The sequence below is a fragment of the Squalius cephalus genome (assembly GCF_949319135.1).
Source record: "Squalius cephalus genome assembly, chromosome: 2".
Lineage (NCBI taxonomy): Eukaryota > Metazoa > Chordata > Actinopteri > Cypriniformes > Leuciscidae > Squalius > Squalius cephalus.
This window is the reverse complement of record NC_137123.1, coordinates 35,529,224-35,550,896: the sequence shown is the minus strand read 5'-3', so window position 1 is coordinate 35,550,896 and position 21,673 is coordinate 35,529,224. Positions and strand designations below refer to the sequence as shown.

The window sequence follows — 21,673 nt, the reverse complement described above, 5'->3', positions numbered from 1 at the left end:
TCTTATAGGTTACTCCTGTGGATCACGGCTGAACGCGTCTTCTCCACACTCACTTACAAACAAACATTTGTTCGCCTATCGTGCGTCTACTCTACATCCGTACCACTAAAAAGACGGAGTATATCCAAGACTTCAGTCATAAATTAGTATTAATATTGATAGCATCACTGGTAGCGTCGCTGCTAACTTACTGTCCATCTGTTAAAATGGCGAATATATCAGATGTAAGTAGTCTACCTTTTGGTGCAGGTGAGGACACATTCGAGCTGCACGCACTGCAGTCTGAGCTGGAAGCTGTTGAGAAACAGATCCACGAACTTTTAGTGAGACAAGCCGAGCTGAGAGACCGGCGTTTAGCTCTTGAAACATCATGCGCCGATGCACACAAATCAGTGATTAACGTTACTAACCCGCTGACTCCGACCTCGTCTACTCCGTGCGTTTCTCAGCATCGGTCCCGAGCGCCGAGGTTGCGATCAGCCATGGTCTCGTTCACTCCGGCTCCAACACGCCACCACGAAACCTGGATGATTCCGCAGCGGAAGATGCGAGTCAGGTCTAGACCAAGACTCTCTCCGACCCTCCCGGTTTTCGAGATATCCACCCAAAATCGTTTCACCCCTCTTCGCGAAACAGAACGCGATGCTGTCATCATCGGCGATTCCATCGTTCAGCACGTACACGCTACGTCAGGTAAAAGAAAGGTGCACAGTCACTGCTTTCCTGGTGCTCGTGTTTCTGAAATCGCTGCTCGCGTTCCCGAGATTCTGAACGGTGACGAGCGCGTTGGAACTGTGGTCCTGCACGCGGGAGTGAGCAAAATCAGGCTGCGCCAGACGGAGGTTCTGAAGAAAGACTTCAGGACTCTGATCGATACGGTACGCAGCACATCGCCTGAAACAACGATCATTGTGTCAGGACCGCTTCCCACGTACCGACTAGGACATGAAAAGTTTAGTAGATTATTCGCGCTAAATGAATGGTTAATGGCATGGTGCAATGAGCAGAAACTGCTCTTTGTAAATAATTGGAATCTGTTTTGGGAGCGTCCTAGGCTTTTCCGTGCTGATGGCTTACACCCAAGCAGATTCGGAGCGGATCTTCTGTCGGATAACATCTCCAAAATGTTAAATACCTTTTGACTAGTAACCAAAAGTCCAAATCACAGTCTCTGCTGCACCAATTTAACTGATATAAATACTAGTGTAGAACATTGCATAGAAACTGTGTCTATTCCTCGTTTAGTGAGATCAAATAATAAATCTACTGCAGGATCTAGGAAAAATCTAATTGTTATTAAAACAGAAAATGTTGCTATTAGTAAACAAAAACAATTTCTAAAGCTAGGTCTTCTAAACATTAGATCACTCACACCTAAGGCAGTTATTGTAAATGAAATAGTCACAGATAATAGCTTCGATGTACTTTGCCTTACTGAAACCTGGCTTAAACCAAATGATTATTTCGGTCTAAATGAGTCTACTCCATCATGATACTCCTATAAGCATGAGCCCCGTCTGATTGGTCGTGGCGGTGGTGTTGCAACAATCTATAGAGATATTCTCAATGTTACTCAGAAAACGGGTTATAAGTTTATTTCGTTTGAAGTACTTGTACTAAATGTTACGCTCTTAGATGTTAGAAAAACATGCCTATTATCTCTAGCCTTGGCTACCGTATATAGATTGCCTGGGCCTTACGCTGATTTCCTAAAAGAGTTTGCAGATTTTCTCTCAGACCTATTAGTCAATGTCGATAAAGCATTAATTGTTGGAGATTTTAACATACACGTAGATAATCCAAATGATGCGTTAGGGGTGCGTTTACAGATTTATTAAACTCCTTTGGGGTCAAGCAAAACGTTACCGGACCAACTCATCGTTTTAATCATACACTCAATTTAATTATATCACATGGAACCGATCCAACCGATATAGACATCATTCCACAAAGTGATGATGTCACTGACCATGACATGGTAACTTGCATATTACGTACTCCTGTAATATGTCATGCTGCGCCGCGTTATCGATCAGGCAGAACAATCCTTCCATCCACCATAGATAATTTTTCAAATAGCTTATTTGATCTGTCTCAGCTGCTCAGTGAACCCAAACAAATAGATGAACTAGAGGAATTAACTAGCACTATGAGCACCATTCTCTCTGGAAAATTGGATATTGTTGCACCCATTAGATTAAAAAAGGTCAGAGAGAAAAGTAAAGCACCCTGGTACAACAATACTATGCATGTTCTAAAGAGAGAAACCCGTAATTTAGAGCATAAATGGAAACAAACTAACTTAGAGGTCTTTAGAATCGCGTGGAAAGACAGTATGTCACGTTATAAAAAGGCCCTAAAATCGGCCAGGGCTGAGCACCTCCGCAAACTATTAGAAAACACCCAAAACAATCCTAGGTTTTTATTTAACACCGTGGCTAGACTAACAAATAAACATGTCACCTGAACAAAATATTCCGTTACAGTTTAGTAGCAATGATTTCATGAAGTTCATCACTGAGAAAATAGAAAACATCAGAGCCACAATTGTAAATGTTCAGTCCTCAATCGCGTCTTATAATTCAGCCTCAACTATCACCCCGCAAGAACAATTACAGTGCTTTACAACTATAGAACAAAAAGAGTTAAATAAACTTATCACTTCATCTAAAACAACAACATGTTTATTAGATCCTATACCAACTAAACTACTGAAAGAAGTGTTACCTGTAGTGGAAGAGCCTCTCCTCAATATTATTAACTCATCTTTATCTTTAGGTCATGTTCCAAGAACATTTAAATTGGCAGTTATAAAACCACTCATTAAGAAACCACAATTGGATCATAATAACCTAGCAAATTATAGACCCATTTAAAATCTTCCTTTTATGTCTAAAATACTAGAAAAAGTTGTATCCGCCCAACTGGGCTCTTTCTTGCAAGAAAATGACATCTATGAAAAGTTTCAGTCTGGATTCAGACCGCATCATAGCACTGAAACTGCGCTCGTTAAAATCACAAATGATTCACTATTAGCTTCTGACCAAGGCTGTATCTCAATACTAGTTTTACTTGATCTTAGTGCTGCGTTCGATACTATAGATCACACAATACTCTTAGATCGACTACAAAATTATACTGGTGTTCAAGGACAAGCATTAAGCTGGTTCAGATCATACTTATCCGCTACCATTTTGTCTATTTAAATGGAGAAAAATCGATCATAACTCCAGTAAACTATGGAGTGCCGCAGGGATCTGTGTTAGGCCCTCTGTTATTCTCAATATATATGCTGCCACTTGGAAATATTATAAGGAAACATGGAATTAGTTTCCATTGTTATGCTGATGACACTCAAATCTATATTTCATCACGGCCAGATGAAAACGCTAAATTATCCAAATTGACAGAGTGTGTTAAAGATATAAAAGATTGGATGACGCGCAATTTTCTTTTATTAAATCCAGACAAGACAGAGGTACTAATCATCGGTTCAAAAAACCGCCCACAAAACCTCTCACACTACAACTTTAACATAGTAGGATGTCCTGTTACTTTATCCTCTACAGTAAAAGACCTGGGTGTTATACTAGACTGCAACCTGTCTTTTGAAAATCAGATTTCACATGTTACAAGAACAGCCTTTTTCCACCTTTGAAACATTGCTAAGCTACGTAACATGCTATCAGTTTCTGATGCAGAAAAGTTAGTGCATGCATTCATGACATCGAGACTAGATTACTGTAATGCTTTATTAGCCGTTTGTCCTGCATCCTTAATAAACAAGCTACAGTTAGTCCAAAATGCCGCCGCTAGAGTTCTTACTAGATCAAGAAAATGTGTTATATGATCATATTTTCTTGATCTATTTTATCATCACTACATTGGTTACCTATAAAGTTCCGTATTAATTACAAGGTATTGCTACTGACTTATAAAGCCCTAAACGGCTTAGCTCCAGTCTATTTAACAGACCTTCTATCGCCCTATAATCCATCGCGCTCTTTAAGATCACTAAATTCAAGGCTTTTGGTCATACCTAGGATATCTAGGTCCACCAAAGGAGGGAGAGCATTTTCACATTTAGCTCCAAAACTCTGGAATAGTCTTCCAGATACTGTTTGTTGCTCAGACTCACTCTCCCAGTTTAAAACTAGATTAAAGACGCATCTCTTCAGCCAGGCATTCATATAATACTTTAAATCTTACAGTTAAATCCGACCTCTAGTTCATAGACACCAGAGGAGAACTGGCCCTCGACTGAGCCTGGGTTCTCCCAAGGTTTTTTTTTTTTCTCCATCAGGTCACCTGATTGGAGTTTTTTCGGTTCCTTGCCACTGTTGCCTTTGGCTTGCTCAGTTGGGGATATTTAATTTAATTAATCAATCAACAATACTATTGATCAGCATTACCAAACATGGACGTTTTCCACTAGAAACAAACATTGATGTATTATTTTAATTTAATACTGTGAAGCTGCTTTGATACAATCTGTATTGTGAAAAGCGCTATATAAATAAACTTGACTTGACTTGACTTGAGATGGGTCGTGCATCAAGAGGAGGATGATAACAGTTGCAAAATATGGTTTACTAAGGGGTTCACATTTGCTGAAAGCCATTGCACAGGTGGGAAGATAAATGTTGGAAGGACACTGGGTTTAATTGGGTAAAAGCCCTGCAAGAAGCCATTCTTCCCCCTAACAAAATTGCTGTCTGTAAGTGTGCTAATAACAAGAATTGTTTCGACAGGAAACGCCAGGGCAGATGCGGCAGCACAGCAGACAAAAGAAAACTATGTGACAATAACCTCAACATTTGTTTTTCTTTACAGAAGATGCAGACTTTTGCGCACATGGCATGAGCAAAGACACACACACACACACACACACACACATGAACAAATGGTCAGATAAGAGCCTTTCAACTCTTCAGGGGGGTCAGAAGGACCACTTGCATTCAGGAAAGCCCAGGGGGTCAGAAGGACCATTTGCAATTCAGGAAAGCCCAGGGGGTTAGAAGGACCTTTTTTTTTAACCAGCTTGATCTTGTCATACAGGAGTGAAACGGGCAGGGCAGACTGTGCCCAATGAAAACAATGGCTATGGATGAATGTGGCTAGTTATTCTGGCCTGGGTTATTACTGTGGCAGAAAGGTGCCACACCTGCGCAGTAGAGCTTAGATCGGGCCCAACAAATCAAGCCCGACCCTACCCGAGCCCGAGCACGTTGTGTCCGAGCCCGGCCCGGCCCGACACATTCACTGTAATTATGAGCCCGAGCCCGATTTAAACCCGACCATATGTGGGCCGTTATAACCAGGGGCGGCGCCAGAATATTTTTTAACGCAGGTGCTGCTGTGCTAGATCATTTAAGCTACAGGGGGGAGCTGCGCAGTTATATATATTATATAAATACTATTAATAAATGAGCAAAAATTGCCCACTCAATATTAAATATTCAGTTATTTTAATTATCACAATTAAAGTTTTAATTTTATTAAATTGAACAAACACACAACATTCAGCATTCAATCAAATATTCTTAAAGATTAATAATGTTACTACAACATATTGTTATTTCAACATAATATGTGTGTGAGCAACAAGCAAGATTTGTAAATTCGGTGACAGCGTGTGTTACGAGTTTCAAATGGTGTACTGTAGGCTAAGTGACCGCGACCCGCCGGCGATTGCATGTCATGATTATATTGTCTGCTATAGGCCTATTGCTTTTTATGTATTAAATCCAGGCAATTGGAATGTATTAAAATTAAGATTAGGGCTGGGCGATATGGCCAAAAAAAAATATCACGATAATTTTTTTTATATCAGTCGATATCGATAATTATCACGATAAATGTCAAATCATTATTTCTTTCAAGTTTAAAGGCAGATTTTTGCTCCTAAGTGAAAGTTGTAGAAACTAGAGCGTTAACTGTGGTTTTAAACTACTCTTTATTGTCAGAACATATCATGACAAACTCTTGCCAAACAGGAGAACATTTCACAAATCTGAGGTAGAACATTCAAACATTTGTCATTTTTCCTTAACAAAATAAATATATTTATTGGACAATTTCTTAGTTTCTGCATGTGTTAATTTTTTTTTTGTTGGTAAAATGTAATATTCTGACTGTTTGAGTTTTATTAAACTTAACCATTGGTCATCCAGTATCATGCATTTAGATCATGATAACCTCACTATCATGGCAAAATGTAACTATGATTTCTATGGTATTTGTATGAAAAACAGTAGCCTATACATTATTAAATACTATAATTATATTCCATTAGTCCTTTAATACATTGTCTACATTAATAATATAATACAATTCAATATGTATATCCCACCTTTCATGGTGCAGTTAATATTAACGTTACTAGGCTTTGTGCAGTAAATCCATGGTAAATGATGGGAATTTGTAGACGGAAAAGCCTTCTGACTGTATCGTTGCGCTCAGCGTTTCTCCTGTTGGTCAGCGCTGTTTGATCTGCCTTTAAACTGGTTTAAATCACTGAGACATTTGTGTTCTTCGCTGAATTCAAGCGCTTCTCACTGGATTTCGTGACCGAGACCGATCAGAGTAAACGCATCGGCCCTAGTGAGCTCGCGCTGCGCTGCCGTTTGGACTTTGAGCCGAGCGGATAAATGGTCCGTGTGGCGCGCGGTTCAAATGAGTTTCGTTCCGCTTTTGGCGCATAAACATTATCGAACATTTATCGACCTCTTGATATCGTTTTATCGAGAAAAATTATATCGCGATAATTATCGTTATCGTTTTATCGCCCAGCCCTAATTAAGATACATTTTATACAAAACGAAATTCACTTTAAAGAAAAGCTTTCTTCAAAACGAAACTTAACAAACTTGAAACTAAATGTGCTTATTTAATAGCTAAAACACGTAGGTTACTACAGACACTCTTTTTGTACAAATTGCAGCACATTCATTTAATTCTGAATTTTGCACATGTAAAGGAAAGGCATTTGTTTGTGCATAGTAAACATATCTGTAACATTTATCAAGTTCATGTGCGTGCATTTATTAATTATCTTATGAATAATGCGACAAGGAAGAAGCATGTAAACTGCATTGTTTATTCAGAAATAATTGAATGGATCGGAAAAGTAACAAAAGAGGACATTGAGGCCTGAGGCTGACTACTATCATAATTTCTGCCATGGCAAGACTGCTTCATGTGTCTGTTCATCGTCGAAGTCCCCGTTTTTTTTGCTGTCAGCGAGCAGCGTGCCGCATTTAATGCACGAGACAAAGCCAACACATATTGTCACTCCGCACGACTAGTTTAAAATGTTTCCATACCTCCGATTTTCCTCCAAACTTGCTCAAAGTTATTTCTTCTGTTTAAATTTTTTTCTTTGCTTCTTCAAGCTCCATGTTGCACTTAAGCAGCAGAATAGTAGCCTACAGCACGCACAGCAGGTGTGATGCATCACGCGTGCGAGACTGCGAGTGAGAGTGGACGAGACGCTGCGCATGACACGTAACGTGCTTTAGCCTATCAAGGGCCCGACCCGACCCGGCCCGAATACAGTGGCGGGAAATATCAGCCCGACCCGGCCCGCGGGTCGGGTCGGGTCGAGTCCGGGCTCGGGCTCGGGCAGAGAATCTAAGCTCTACTGCGCAGCGCATAACTTAAAATTTTTATTTTTCAGGATGTCAGAACGGATTGCATCAAACAGAACTGATTCTGTTCCAAATGTATAAATATTATTTTGTTAACATGAGCAACGTGGGTTAAGTGTTTTTCAGGGGAAAAGGACCCTGAGTGCTATTCAATGAGCAAGAAATTATCCGGTGATATGTTTCAGGTTGAAAATTCCACAGGTCACACCAAAAGGGACGACAAGACAAGCGGTCACTAACAAAATCCCTTAAGGTCTCTATTCGCAGGTGACAGCAGACTGTAAATGACTCATTCCAGTGGGGGTGCGATCATGATCTAAGGGAAAATCTTGTAAGGATCGGAAAAAAAAAAATTATTGAAGAGTGTGAGACCTGGGTCCAAGCATCTCACCTTAATCTACACCAACCAACGTCAGCAACCCCACACACCAACGCGAAGAATAAAGTGGGGGATCAAGGACGTGCTAGTAACGTGCCTCTCATGTCTACGGGGGAAAGACCATTGCAACGGCGCGCAAAGTGTCAAAATGGTGAAAACGGAACGTCCATGGGGCAACAAGATGATCAACAGACCTGGAGAAAAATGTTGACCAATTAATGGTTGAAGAAAAGTTTGATGATTTTATTTGATTGAATCAAACTAGGTATTGATTTGTTTGGTGCAAATGTAGAAAATCTATTAATTGATGTGTAATAAGAAAAAAGACGGTCCGTAATGGAAATATTAGAGTTAATTTTGAACAACTACATTGGTTAGAAGGATGAACAAAATTATGCAGACGATTCGAGTAGCGGAAGTTACAGGGAAATGTATTAATTGAGTTAAGGTATGTTTTGTTTTCTTTTTCTTCCTAAGGACGAGGATATGTAAAGGAAAGTTAAAAGCAACAGTCATCCGTGTTACGAGATGATTTTTTTTTATTTTTTTTATATATATATTTTTATTATTTTATTTTAATTTTTACTTCTACTCTTATTTCCTACCATGTTTTGTCTTGAGGTGACAGAGGGTCTGGGTTTAACCCAGGATTGCGATAACAGTGTTTATTCATTCAGCCCGGCTTCGGATAAAATATTTACTTGCTTGCTCCTAAGTTTTATTTTTTAATATTTTTATTATTTCTTTCAAGGTTCAAGTACACTGTAAAAATAAAAGGTGCCTGGAGGAACCTTTTGGGGTTCTTCACTTTGCCACACCGGCAGAACCGTCTGTAGATCCTCTAGGCACCCTTTAAAAAGGGGCGGTTCTCTGAGGAACCACACAAGTTTCCTGAGGAACTCTTATATTAGGCACTGTGTGGAACCACTTTGGGTGCCTCCAGGAACCAAATTTCATTTTTTTTTTTTTATATTTAATTTCATGCTGTTACTATGGTTACCTTTGACTTCTATTATAATAAACAAATTGAACCAAATACAAAATAAGAATTGTTTATTACATATTTTATATTCATTTTTATTCCATGCACATGGGAAAAAAAGCTAACTATAGATTAATATCAATGAATACACAAAAAAAAAATAGTATAATACATAAGCAACATGAATAATCAACCATGCATATACAATAGGCTATACAAGAAAAGACATTTCAACAAAATGCATGGAAACACATATGTTCCACGAAATAAATCAAAGTAAATTTTTTTTAATTTTGACTAATAAAAAATGTCCATCTTCACTTAACTTTAAAACATTTGTGTTTCAGTCCGATGGTAAGTCTGACATCACTGTTTCCAAGTCCAAAAGCTCTATCAGAGGCCAAAAACAAACAAACAGTGCTAATATGCACTCATTGTGCTGTAATATTCTTGAAAATTATGATCCTAACCTTTATCTCTATACCGAAATCTCAGATGGTTAGTTATTCAGCTATTTTGAATCATAAAATGTTGAAGTCTGGGATGCCGTTAGACTGGAAACTGTAATGTACACTATGGCAGTGGTTCCCAACCCTGCTCCTGGAGTACCCCCAACACTGCACATTTTCTTTGTCACCCTAATCAAACACACCTGATCAACTCATCAGCTCATTAACCCATGTGATAATGAGCTGATGAGTTGAATCAGGTGTGTTTGATTAGGGAGACAAAGAAAACATGCAGTGTTGGGGGTACTCCAGGAGCAGGGTTGGGAACCACTGCACTATGGCTTTTGAAAAGCTTAAATGTGTGACTTGAATCAACAGTGCTCATAAATGGTTGTTGAGTATTCTCACTAGAAACAAGATAGAGGAAGTAGAGGCTTCGACCCGGAAACAGTATTAAGGTGCAGTAAAATGATCTGTTGTTCTGTGAATGTTCACTGGTGAATTCCAGTCATTTCAATAAGAATCCACACGATCAGCAATTTCGTTTGTGGTCAAAAATGTCACTATGGGACCAAGTTGGTCACTGGAATTCGCTGGATTTGACCAACAGAAAGCTGCTTGAAAGTGACTCCTGTGTGAGCTGTGCTTCATACATTACGTCGCTACACTGCTGACAATGGTCAATGGACTTTTTTGCCTGTGTAATTTCACAAAATTCAAAAATGTGACCGCACCTTTACTCGCTGCAACATAACATGCAATCAATAATAAAATCTTCACAAGGGACATGAGAGGTACTTAACGAGTTATAAAAGTGAAAAGGTACAGCAGATTCGTTTTCCGTGTGTTTTTCCTCTTTACTGGTGGATGGTCCAGGCACTTCAGTGATTTGCAGGTCTACAGGAGGATTTTTATTCTTGTTCAAACTTGTATTTCAGCTTACCGAGGTCCCTGCAAAGAACAAAATTTACTGTTAGTAATGTTATTAAAGTGATAGTTGTGAAATTTAAATAATTTCCTCGGCCTTGTGACATTCCAAACCTGTTTGACTTTCTGTCTGTGGAACCCAAAAGTAGATCTCAGGCATAATGCAACCCCTATCACCATTCAATTTCACTGCATGAAACACAAGCAGAAAAAAATTGTGTAAATCATTCATGAAACCATTCTTATGTACACTTGTCTAGTTCAGTTCAATGTAACAATTTATGTAAAAATGGTTAAGCTCCAAAAATGTCCCAGAAAAGATCCTAAAAATAATCAATGAGTTCACAACACAAGAAAAAATACATAGCATTATTGGCGCCAAACCTGTAATATTATTTTTCTGAGTAACATGAATGAGATTTGAGAGCATGAGGGAAGATTTTCAGAGAATAACTGATTAAAAACACAAGTACACAGTCAAACAATACAATTTCACACGGAGAAAGTTCATAGTAATAAAGTACTGCATGTGGTGCAGGTAATTACTGTAATTCAATGTTGCCTCTGAAATATTCAGATTATTTTAGAAATGTACTGGTTGTTCTGGGGAAACAAAAGAACAAAGCTGATTATTCACAACATAATATTTATTGACCAGTAAATGGCTTTAAAATGGTAACTTATTTGAGAGAATGAGGGCACCTGTAGTAAGTAAAGTTAGGCTAAACAAAAACAGACCAAACTATATTATCCTGCTTTTGTTACCCTTGTGAAAAAAAAGTGCACTTAAGTGTACTTTTATAAAGTGTACTTATTACATAAATAATATACTTTAAATATATACACTTAAGTGTGAATTAAATGCCATCTTTTCGGTGCACTTAATGCACATTTCAAATATATCATATATTAAGTTGAAATAAAATGCAATAAGTTGCCATTAAGAGTGATTTTTTGGAACAACTTAATTGGTACTTTATTACAGCTTTATATATACTTTCATAATTGCTTCTAGTGTTTTTAAAATATACTTAAAGTGCACTACAAAATGTAATGACACGCAATTAATGTGATTTAAAATATACTTTGTCACTTAACAATACACTTAAGTGTGAATTAAATGCAATGTTTTCAACACACTGAATGCACATTAAGTGCAATTAATTTCAAATATATCACATATTAAGTTGAAATAAAATGTAATAAGTTGCCATTAAGAGTGATTTTTTTGGAACAACTTAATTGGTACTTTATTACAACTTTATATCTACTTTCATAATTGCTTCTAGTGTTTTTAAAATATACTTAAAGTGCACTACACAATATAATGACACGCAATTAATGTGATTTAAAATATACTTTAATGTCAGTTAACAATAAACTTAAGTGTGAATTAAATGCAATGTTTTCAACACACTGAATGCACATTAAGTGCAATTAATTTAAAATATATCACATATTAAGTTGAAATAAAATGCAATAAGTTGCCATTAAGAGTGATTTTTTGGACAACTTAATTGGTACTTTAATACAACTTTATATCTACTTTCATAATTGCTTCTAATATCTTCAAAATATAGTTAAAGTGCACTACACAATATAATGACACGCAATTAATGTGATTTAAAATATACGTTAATGTCAGTTAACAATACACTTAAGTGTGAATTAAATGCAATGTTACAATCAGCAAAAACTAAATGTAAAACCCTCTAAATTTACTGACAAAATAATTTTTTAAAGAAATACATAACCTTTCTGTTGATGCACAAGAAAACCACAAGAAACACTATGCATAAACACAAACAGTTTTGGAAAGAGACCTTTGGGTAATGCTTTACAAAAATATATTAGTTACCTACTTCAGTTAACATGAACTAAGAATGAATAATACTTTTAAGCATTTATTAGTCTAAGTAAGATAATAGTCTTGGCTAAAAAATAAACTAATATTAACAAATGAGACCTAATTAAAAGTGTTACCGAACCTTGTTATTTAGCTCTTAAAGGGATACTCCACTTTAAAATGAAAATTCTGTCATCATATACTCACCCTCATGTTGTTTCAAACCTGTATAAATTTCTTTCTTCTGCTGAACAGAAAGAAAGATATTTAGAAGAATGTTAGTAACCAGACAGTTGGTACCATTGACCATTGATTTTTTTTTCCTACTATGGAAGTCAATGGTACCAAAATCTGTCTGGTTACTAACATTCTTCTAAATATCTTTCTTTCTGTTCAGCAGAAGAAAGAAATTCATACAGGTTTGAAACAACATGAGGGTGAGTATATGATGACAGAATTTTTATTTTAAAGTGGAGTATTCCTTTAAACCTTTACCAGCACCAACATTAAACAGGACCAAATGCTTACTCCAGCATTATCTAAGTTTGTCTAAAAAAAAAATGAAAAAAAAAATCTCCAAAAGCACAAAAAACAAAATTATTTGTCACCCAATTTTTTAAGTTGTTGGAAAGTGCTGTTTATGTCAATGTCCCAGATGCTCTCCAGAGTATATGTGAATGGAAATGTTTCAAAGATGCAGGAAAGTCAGAAAAAATGCCTTGAGGAAAAAAACTGAAAATTTGTTTATAATACAGATCCAGTCCATTATTAGATATACAGTTGCGCTTCAAAGTTGATATACACCTTGCAGTATCTGCAAAATGTTAACAATTTTTGCAATAATAGGGATCACAAAAATGTATACGTTTTATTTTTATTTAGTACTACCCTGATGAAGCAGTTTATTCCCTTGTGAAAAAGAAGTGTGCTTAATTGTATTGAAAGCGTACTTTTTGTGTGCTTAAAATAATCAAAGTATACTTTTTGAAAAGTGCACTTGCAGATAATATAATAAAATTAAAATTAAAGACCACTTAAGTGTACTTAAAGGGAATACACTTTAATGACAATATTTATTAACACACTTAAGTGCACTTTTTACAAATGCACTTTGTAATAATATCTAATTAAGTTTAACTTAAAGTAAGTACACTTTCATCACAATATTTATAAACACACTTAAGTGCATTTTAAAAAATGCACTTTGTAATAATGTCTAATTAAGCTTAACTTAAAGAAAGTACACTTTCATCACAATATTTATAAACACACTTAAGTACAATTTTTACAAATGCACTTTGTAATAATATCTAATTAAGTCTAATTTAAAGTAAGTACACTTTCATCACAATATGAAATAATATTTCTTAACACACTTAAATACACTTTTTAAAAATGCACTTTGTAATAATGTCTAATTAAGTTTTACTTAAAGAAAGTACACTTTTATCATAATATTTATAAACACACTTAAGTGCACTTTTTACGAATGCACTTTGTAATAATATCTAATTAAGTTTAACTTAAAGTAAGTACACTTTCATCACAATATTTATAAACACACTTAAGTGCACTTTTTACAAATGCACTTTGTAATAATATCTAATTAAGTTTAATTTAAAGTAAGTACACTTTCATCACAATATTTATAAACACACTTAAGTACAATTTTTACAAATGCACTTTGTAATAATGTCTAATTAAGCTTAACCTAAAGAAAGTACACTTTCATCATAATTTTTATAAACACACTTAAGTGCACTTTTTACAAATGCACTTTTTAATAATGTCTAATTAAATGTTACTTAAAGAAAGAACACTTTCATGACAATATTTATAAACACTTAAGTGCATGTTGTAAAAAATGCACTTTGTAATGTCTGCTAAGTTTTACTTAAACATACATTTTAAATAAGTATGATTTATAGTGTTTTAAATGTATTAAAGTTAAAGTTATAAGTTATTAAAGGGAATTTATTTTGATGTATTGACTAATATATAAAATAACAGTTTTAATGGAAAACATGGAAAATAATTGATTTTAATTCCAACTCAAGTGTGTTGTCCAAAATTAATTTGTTAATGTATTTTAAATGTGTTTTGTCTATAATATATACTGTGTGCATTATGCAGTTGAAATGTATTTTTCCAATACATCTGCTTATACAGTATAATCCAGTACAACTTATTGTTGACATTTTTATCACCAGCCCTTGCTCTATGAACTCAACTAGTGTCAGCTTTCTACATAATATTTGAAAATAAAATGTAATATATGAGAGGAGTCTAATAGTAATGTGTTGTAGCTACTTTACATCTGTGAACATAATACTTTCAATATCATTATGTTGTTCTAAGTCAATTAAACACACATTTAAAATTGTATTAATTGCGAGCAAAAGTTAAACAAATGTAAACAAAATGAATTTGCATTTCAATTCAGTTAAAATACATTTAATTTTAATCACACTAGACTACATTGAAAAAAAAGATTTACTTTTAGTTAGGTTAATGAGTAAAGTTTTGTGAACTTACAGAGTTTAACAACACAATGAGTTAGAACAACTTAAACAGAAAAGCTGAAATAACATTTAACCATGCATGATATATGAATATGTTGTTTAATGCGCATGCGCGAGAAATACTACGTCATTATGACGCTCTACTTCACTAGAGTTTGAAAAATGCGCTATGTTTTGCGATCCGTTTGCGATGCGTGATGATACTGAAGCTAGCCAAACAAGAGAACAAAAGGAGCACCACGTTTGGATGTTTGTTTGCAGATGAGACGTTATGCTGCAAATAATCAGTCAAGTAAGTATATATTGATGCTTTCTTTAGTTATTTTTTTTTTTCACCGTAACATGTCAGTTGGTGAGTGCATTTTAATCACAGATATTATAAACTCAATAGACTCGGGAGGTGAATTAATCATGTTTTCAATAATTTATATATGATTGCATTCTAATAATGTCTTACATTGTAATGTGAGGAAGGCGTGTGTGGTCGTGTTCGAGGAATTTGGTAAACTAAACCGACTTTTTAAATTATTTTAAACAAGCTACTAAACATTTGCTGAATGTTGATCCAATATTGTAACACTCGAAGACGTTTATATAGCCTACATTTAATACAAATAATCAATCTTATAACCACCATAAATATTTAATATATTACCCACCTCTAGAAAAAATGCTTGTAATGTGTTCAATTTCATTTTGTATTTAAAGAGTTGTTCAATTACTATTTGTTTTGGAATATGTAATATTTTTGTGTTTATCTGGATTTAAACATTCATTTTGCAGGATCAGTTCATATTTGTTATTGGAGATACAGTGCAAGCGGTGTGGAATCACAGACCTGTATTGATGAGGTGATTTTACAAGATTTATCATGACAGCACATCCTGATCAAGCTAAAACACTACTTTCAAGTCACTAACTAACGTTATCCCTATAGCTTTTAAATGCTTTGAATCTTTTGCATGTGCAAGTAATAAATTCCCACCTGTGCATTTACACCTGCCCTATAATCATCATATATTTTATAGGTAACAAACCAAAGGAAGAAGGCTTGCAGCATTCCTGTGTCAACCGTGGTAAATACAAGAAAAGGAACATCCTTCATGAAGATAGCTATGTGGGGCAAGCTTAAAATGTAAGAATACCTTTCTTAATTTGCATTGGTCCTGGGTTTGCACGGGTCATATATCTATATTTGTGTAATTGATAAAGTTATGCTTAATTCCCTGTAAAGTAGCAATAAAAAGGTTCTCTATTTTTAATCACTTTAAGCCCAGTGTCAGTAAAGATGGCGTAGTCAGTGGAATCCTGGTGTTTGTGGGAAATAGAAGGAACCTTGCCCAGCTTTCTACTACGATGTGGCCCTGGTGACTGAGGTAATCAATCACATCACACAATTTATCAACAGTTAACAGTCAAAAGTTTACATACACCTTGCAGAATAAACTGCTTCATCAGGGTAGTACTAAATAAAGATAAAACGTATACATTTTTGTGATCCCTATTACTGATAAAATTGTTAACATTTTGCAGATACTGCAAGGTGTATATCAACTTTGAAGCGCAACTGTATATCTATCTCTTTCATTCAATTGAGCCAAATATAATAATGGACTGGATCTGTATTATAAACAAATTTTCTGTTTTTTTGTTTTTTTCCTCAAGGCATTTTTTCTGACTTTCCTGCATCTTTGAAACATTTCCATTGACATATACTCTGGAGAGCATCTGGGACATTGACATAAACAGCACTTTCCAACAACTTAAAAAATTGGATTGAAATTTGAATTTCTTTCTTCTGCTGAACATCCCTTTAAGAGCTAAATAACAAGGTTCGTTAACTTTTAATTAGGTCTCATTTGTTAATATTAGTTTATTTTTTAGCCAACATGATCTAACCAAGACTAATATTATCTTACTTAGACTAATAAATGCTTAAAGTATTATTCATTCTTAGTTCATGTTAACTGAAGTAGGTAACTAATATATTTTTGTAAAGCATTACCCAAAGGTCTCTTTCCAAAACTGTTTGTGTTTATGCATAGTGTTTCTTGGGGTTTTCTTGTGCATCAACAGAAAGGTTTTTATGTACTTCTTTTAGAGATTATTTTGTCAGTAAATTTAGAGGGTTTTACATTTAGTTTTGTTGATTGTAACATTGCATTTAATTCACACTTAAGTGTATTGTTAACTGACATTAAAGTATATTTTAAATCACATTAATTGCATGTCATTATATTGTGTAGTGCACTTTAACTATATTTTGAAGATATTAGAAGCAATTATGAAAGTAGATATAAAGTTGTATTAAAGTACCAATTAAGTTGTTCCAAAAAATCACTCTTAATGGCAACTTATTGCATTTTATTTCAACTTAATATGTGATATATTTTAAATTAATTGCACTTAATGTGCATTCAGTGTGTCGAAAACATTGCATTTAATTCACACTTAAGTGTATTGTTAACTGACATTAAAGTATATTTTAAATCACATTAATTGCGTGTCATTATATTGTGTAGTGCACTTTAAGTATATTTTAAAAACACTAGAAGCAATTATGAAAGTAGATATAAAGTTGTAATAAAGTACCAATTAAGTTGTTCCAAAAAATCGCTCTTAATGGCAACTTATTACATTTTATTTCAACTTAATATGTGATATATTATAAATTAATTGCACTTAATGTGCATTCAGTGTGTCGAAAACATTGCATTTAATTCATACTTAAGTGTATTGTTAACTGACATTAAAGTATATTTTAAATCACATTAATTGCGTGTCATTACATTTTGTAGTGCACTTTAAGTATATTTTAAAAGCACTAGAAGCAATTATGAAAGTATATATAAAGTTGTAATAAAGTACCAATTAAGTTGTTCCAAAAAATCACTCTTAATGGCAACTTATTACATTTTATTTCAACTTAATATATGATATATTTGAAATTAATTACACTTAATGTGCATTAAGTGCGCCGAAAAGATGGCATTTAATTCACACTTAAGTGTATATATTTAAAGTATATTATTTATGTAATAAGTACACTTTATAAAAGTACACTTAAGTGCACTTTTTTTTCACAAGGGTTCTGCAAGGTGTATGTAAAATTTTGACTGTTAACTGTTGATGAATGTGTGATGTGATTGATTACCTCAGTCACCAGGGCCACATTGTAGTAGAAAGCTGGACAAGGTTCCTTCTATTTCCCACAAACACCAGGATTCCACTGACTACGCCATCTTTACTGACACTGGGCTTAAAGTGATTCAAAATAGAGAACCTTTTTATTGCTACTTTACATGGAATTAAGCATAACTTTATCAATTACACAAATATAGATATATGACCCATGCAAACCCAGGACCAATGCAAATTAAGAAAGGTATTCTTACATTTTAAGCTTGCCCCACATAGCTATCTTCATGAAGGATGTTCCTGTTCCTGTATTTACCACGGTTGACACAGCAATGCTGCAAGCCTTCTTCCTTTGGTTTGTTACCTATAAAATATATGATGATTATAGGGGCATGTGTAAATGCACAGGTGGGAATTTATTACTTGCACATGCAAAAGATTCAAAGCATTTAAAAGCTATAGGGATAGTTAGTGACTTGAAGGTAGTGTTTTAGCTTGATCAGGATGTGCTGTCATGATAAATCTTGTAACATCACCTCATCAATACAGGTCTGTGATTCCACACCGCTTGCACTGTATCTCCAATAACAAATATGAACTGATCCTGCAAAATGAATGTTTAAATCCAGATAAACACAAAAATATTACATATTCCAAAACAAATAGTAATTGAACAACTCTTTAAATACAAAATGAAATTGAACACATTACAAGCATTTTTTCTAGAGGTGGGTAATATATTAAATATTTACGGTGGTTATAAGATTGATTATTTGTATTAAATGTATATAAACGTCTTCGAGTGTTACAATATTGGATCAGCATTCAGCAATTTTTTAGTAGTGCTAGCTTGTTTAAAATAATTTAAAAAGTCGGTTTAGTTTTTTTTTTTAAATCAGCAACCAAATTCCTCGAACACGACCACACACGCCTTCCTCACATTACAATGTAAGACATTATTAGAATGCAATCATATATAAATTATTGAAAACATGATTCATTCACCTCCCGAGTTTATAATATCTGCGATTAAAATGCACTCAGCAACTGACATGTTACGGTGAAAAAAATTAACTAAAGAAAGCATCAAGATATACTTACTTGACTGATTATTTGCAGCATAACGTCTCATCTGCAAACAAACATCCAAACGTGGTGCTCCTTTTGTTTTCTTGTTGTTTGGCTAGCTTCAGTATCATCACGCACGCATCGCAAACGGATCGCAAAACATAGCGCATTTTTCAAACTCTAGTGAAGTAGTGCGTCATAATGACGTAGTATTTCTTGCGCATGCGCATTAGACAACATATTATAACATGGTTAAATGTTATTTCAGCTTTTCTGTTTAAGTTGAAGTTGTTCTAACTCATTGTGTTGATAAACTCTGTAAGTTCACAAAACTTTACTCATTAACCTAACTAAAAGTCAATCTTTTTTTTTCAATGTAGTGTAGTGTGATTAAAATTAAATGTATTTTAACTGAATTTAAATGCAAATTCATTTTGTTTGCATTTGTTTAACTTTTGCTCGCAATTAATACAATTAAATGTGTGTTTAATTGACTTAGAACAACATAATGATATTGAAAGTATTATGTTCACAGATGTAAAGTAGCTACAACACATTACTATTAGGCTTCTCTCATATATTACATTTTATTTTCAAATATTATGTAGAAAGCTGACACTAGTTGAGTTCATAGAGCAAGGGCTGGTGATAAAAATGTCAACAATAAGTTGTACTGGATTATACTGTATAAGCAGATGTATTGGAAAAATACATTTCAACTGCATAATGCACACAGTATATATTATAGACAAAACACATTTAAAATACATTAACAAATTAATTTTGGACAACACACTTGAGTTGGAATTAAAATCAATTATTTTCCATGTTTTCCATTAAAACTGTTATTTTATTTAGTATATATTAGTCAATACATCAACATAATTTTCCTTTAATAACTTATAACTTTAACTTTAATAAATTTAAAACTCTATAAATCATAATTATTTAAAATGTATGTTTAAGTAAAACTTAGTAGACATTACAAAGTGCATTTTTTAAAACATGCACTTAAGTGTGTTTATAAATATTGTCATGAAAGTGTTCTTTCTTTAAGTAACATTTAATTAGACATTATTAAAAAGTGCATTTGTAAAAAGTGCACTTAAGTGTGTTTATAAAATTATGATGAAAGTGTACTTTATTTAAGTTAAGCTTAATTAGACATTATTACAAAGTGCATTTTTAAAAAGTGTATTTAAGTGTGTTAAGAAATATTGTGATGAAAGTGTTCTTACTTTAAATTAAACTTAATTAGATATTATTACAAAGTGCATTTGTAAAAGTGTACTTAAGTGTGTTAAGAAATATTGTGATGAAAGTGTACTTACTTTAAATTAAACTTAATTAGACATTATTACAAAGTGCATTTTTAAAAATGCACTTAAGTGTGTTTATAAATATTATGATAAAAGTGTACTTCCTTTAAGTAAAACTTAATTAGACATTATTACAAAGTGCATTTTTAAAAAGTGTATATAAGTGTGTTAAGAAAGTTTGTGATGAAAGTGTACTTACTTTAAATTAAACTTAATTAGATATTATTACAAAGTGCATTTGTAAAAATTGTACTTAAGTGTGTTTATAAATATTGTGATGAAAGTGTACTTTCTTTAAGTTAAGCTTAATTAGACATTATTACAAAGTGCATTTTTAAAAATACACTTAAGTGTTTATAAATACTGTTATGAAAGTGTACTTACTTTAAGTTAAACTTAATTAGATAGTATTACAAAGTGCATTTGTAAAAAGTGCACTTAAGTGTGTTAATAAATATAGTCATTAAAGTGTATTCCCTTTAAGTACACATAAGTGGTCTTTAATTTTAATTTTATTATATTATCTGCAAGTGCACTTTTCAAAAAGTATACTTTTATTATTTTAAGCCCACAAAAAGTGTGCTTTCAATACAATTAAGCACACTTCTTTTTCACAAGGGTATTCATAACAAACGCCAATGACAACAGCAGGAATCAGCTAAATTAGTTAGGCTATATCAGCAATTTGAAGACACAGTTGTACAGAATATGTTGAATTGAATGACTAAATCAATCTAAGACAATAAGTCAATAATTTTCATTTGTTCATTAGATCAACAAAACGTTAGTTAGCATCGCGGCTAAAACCTTCATACCAGATAACGTTACTGTGCAATAAACGAGTGGTAAACACTGTAAAAACGTAGTAATGTATAATACATTTAGTTTATATATATGTGTGTTTGAATATACAGTGAGTACACTCTGTATTTATATTTATTTGGCGAGTTTACAAACCTTGTAACGGAGAGCCGAACAAACAGCGGAAGCTTTGATGAGAGGAGCCGTTACTTTCAAACTGATGACGATCAGCTGTGCTTTGATGCGCGTGAGCAGCGCGAGGATCACTGAAGCGACGACAGCAGAGGAATAGCAGCAGTTTCGTGACAGAATAAAACTTTTCTCCTCCTGATTCTTCTTCTTCATATTATTAATATTATTATTATTTAGTGTTGTTGTTTAAGGTTTAAATTAATCAATAAAATAGGCCTATACTAAATAAATGTAAGCTACCCAGGTGAAAAAGATGTAGGCTACTGTTAAATGTTTTAAAAATGCATTAAAGTATATTTGTATTGTAGGCCTACTAAAATCACACTCAAGTACATTTTTAATACATTTAATAGTATGTCTTTTTCACCTGGGTATGTACTGAATCAAACTTAAGTAGCCTA

General features: G+C 33.8%; 1 long non-coding RNA gene across 1 annotated transcript; it reads right to left on the bottom strand.

Annotated features, from left to right (window-relative positions):
• Window positions 1-9,928: 9,928 nt before the first annotated feature.
• Window positions 9,929-21,290, bottom strand: LOC307149756. The gene is made up of 4 exons (XR_013819615.1): window positions 21,237-21,290; window positions 10,933-10,989; window positions 10,501-10,575; window positions 9,929-10,410 (listed from the first exon to the last, which is right to left on the bottom strand). It is a non-coding gene; the product is annotated as an uncharacterized lncRNA (long non-coding RNA).
• Window positions 21,291-21,673: the final 383 nt, after the last annotated feature.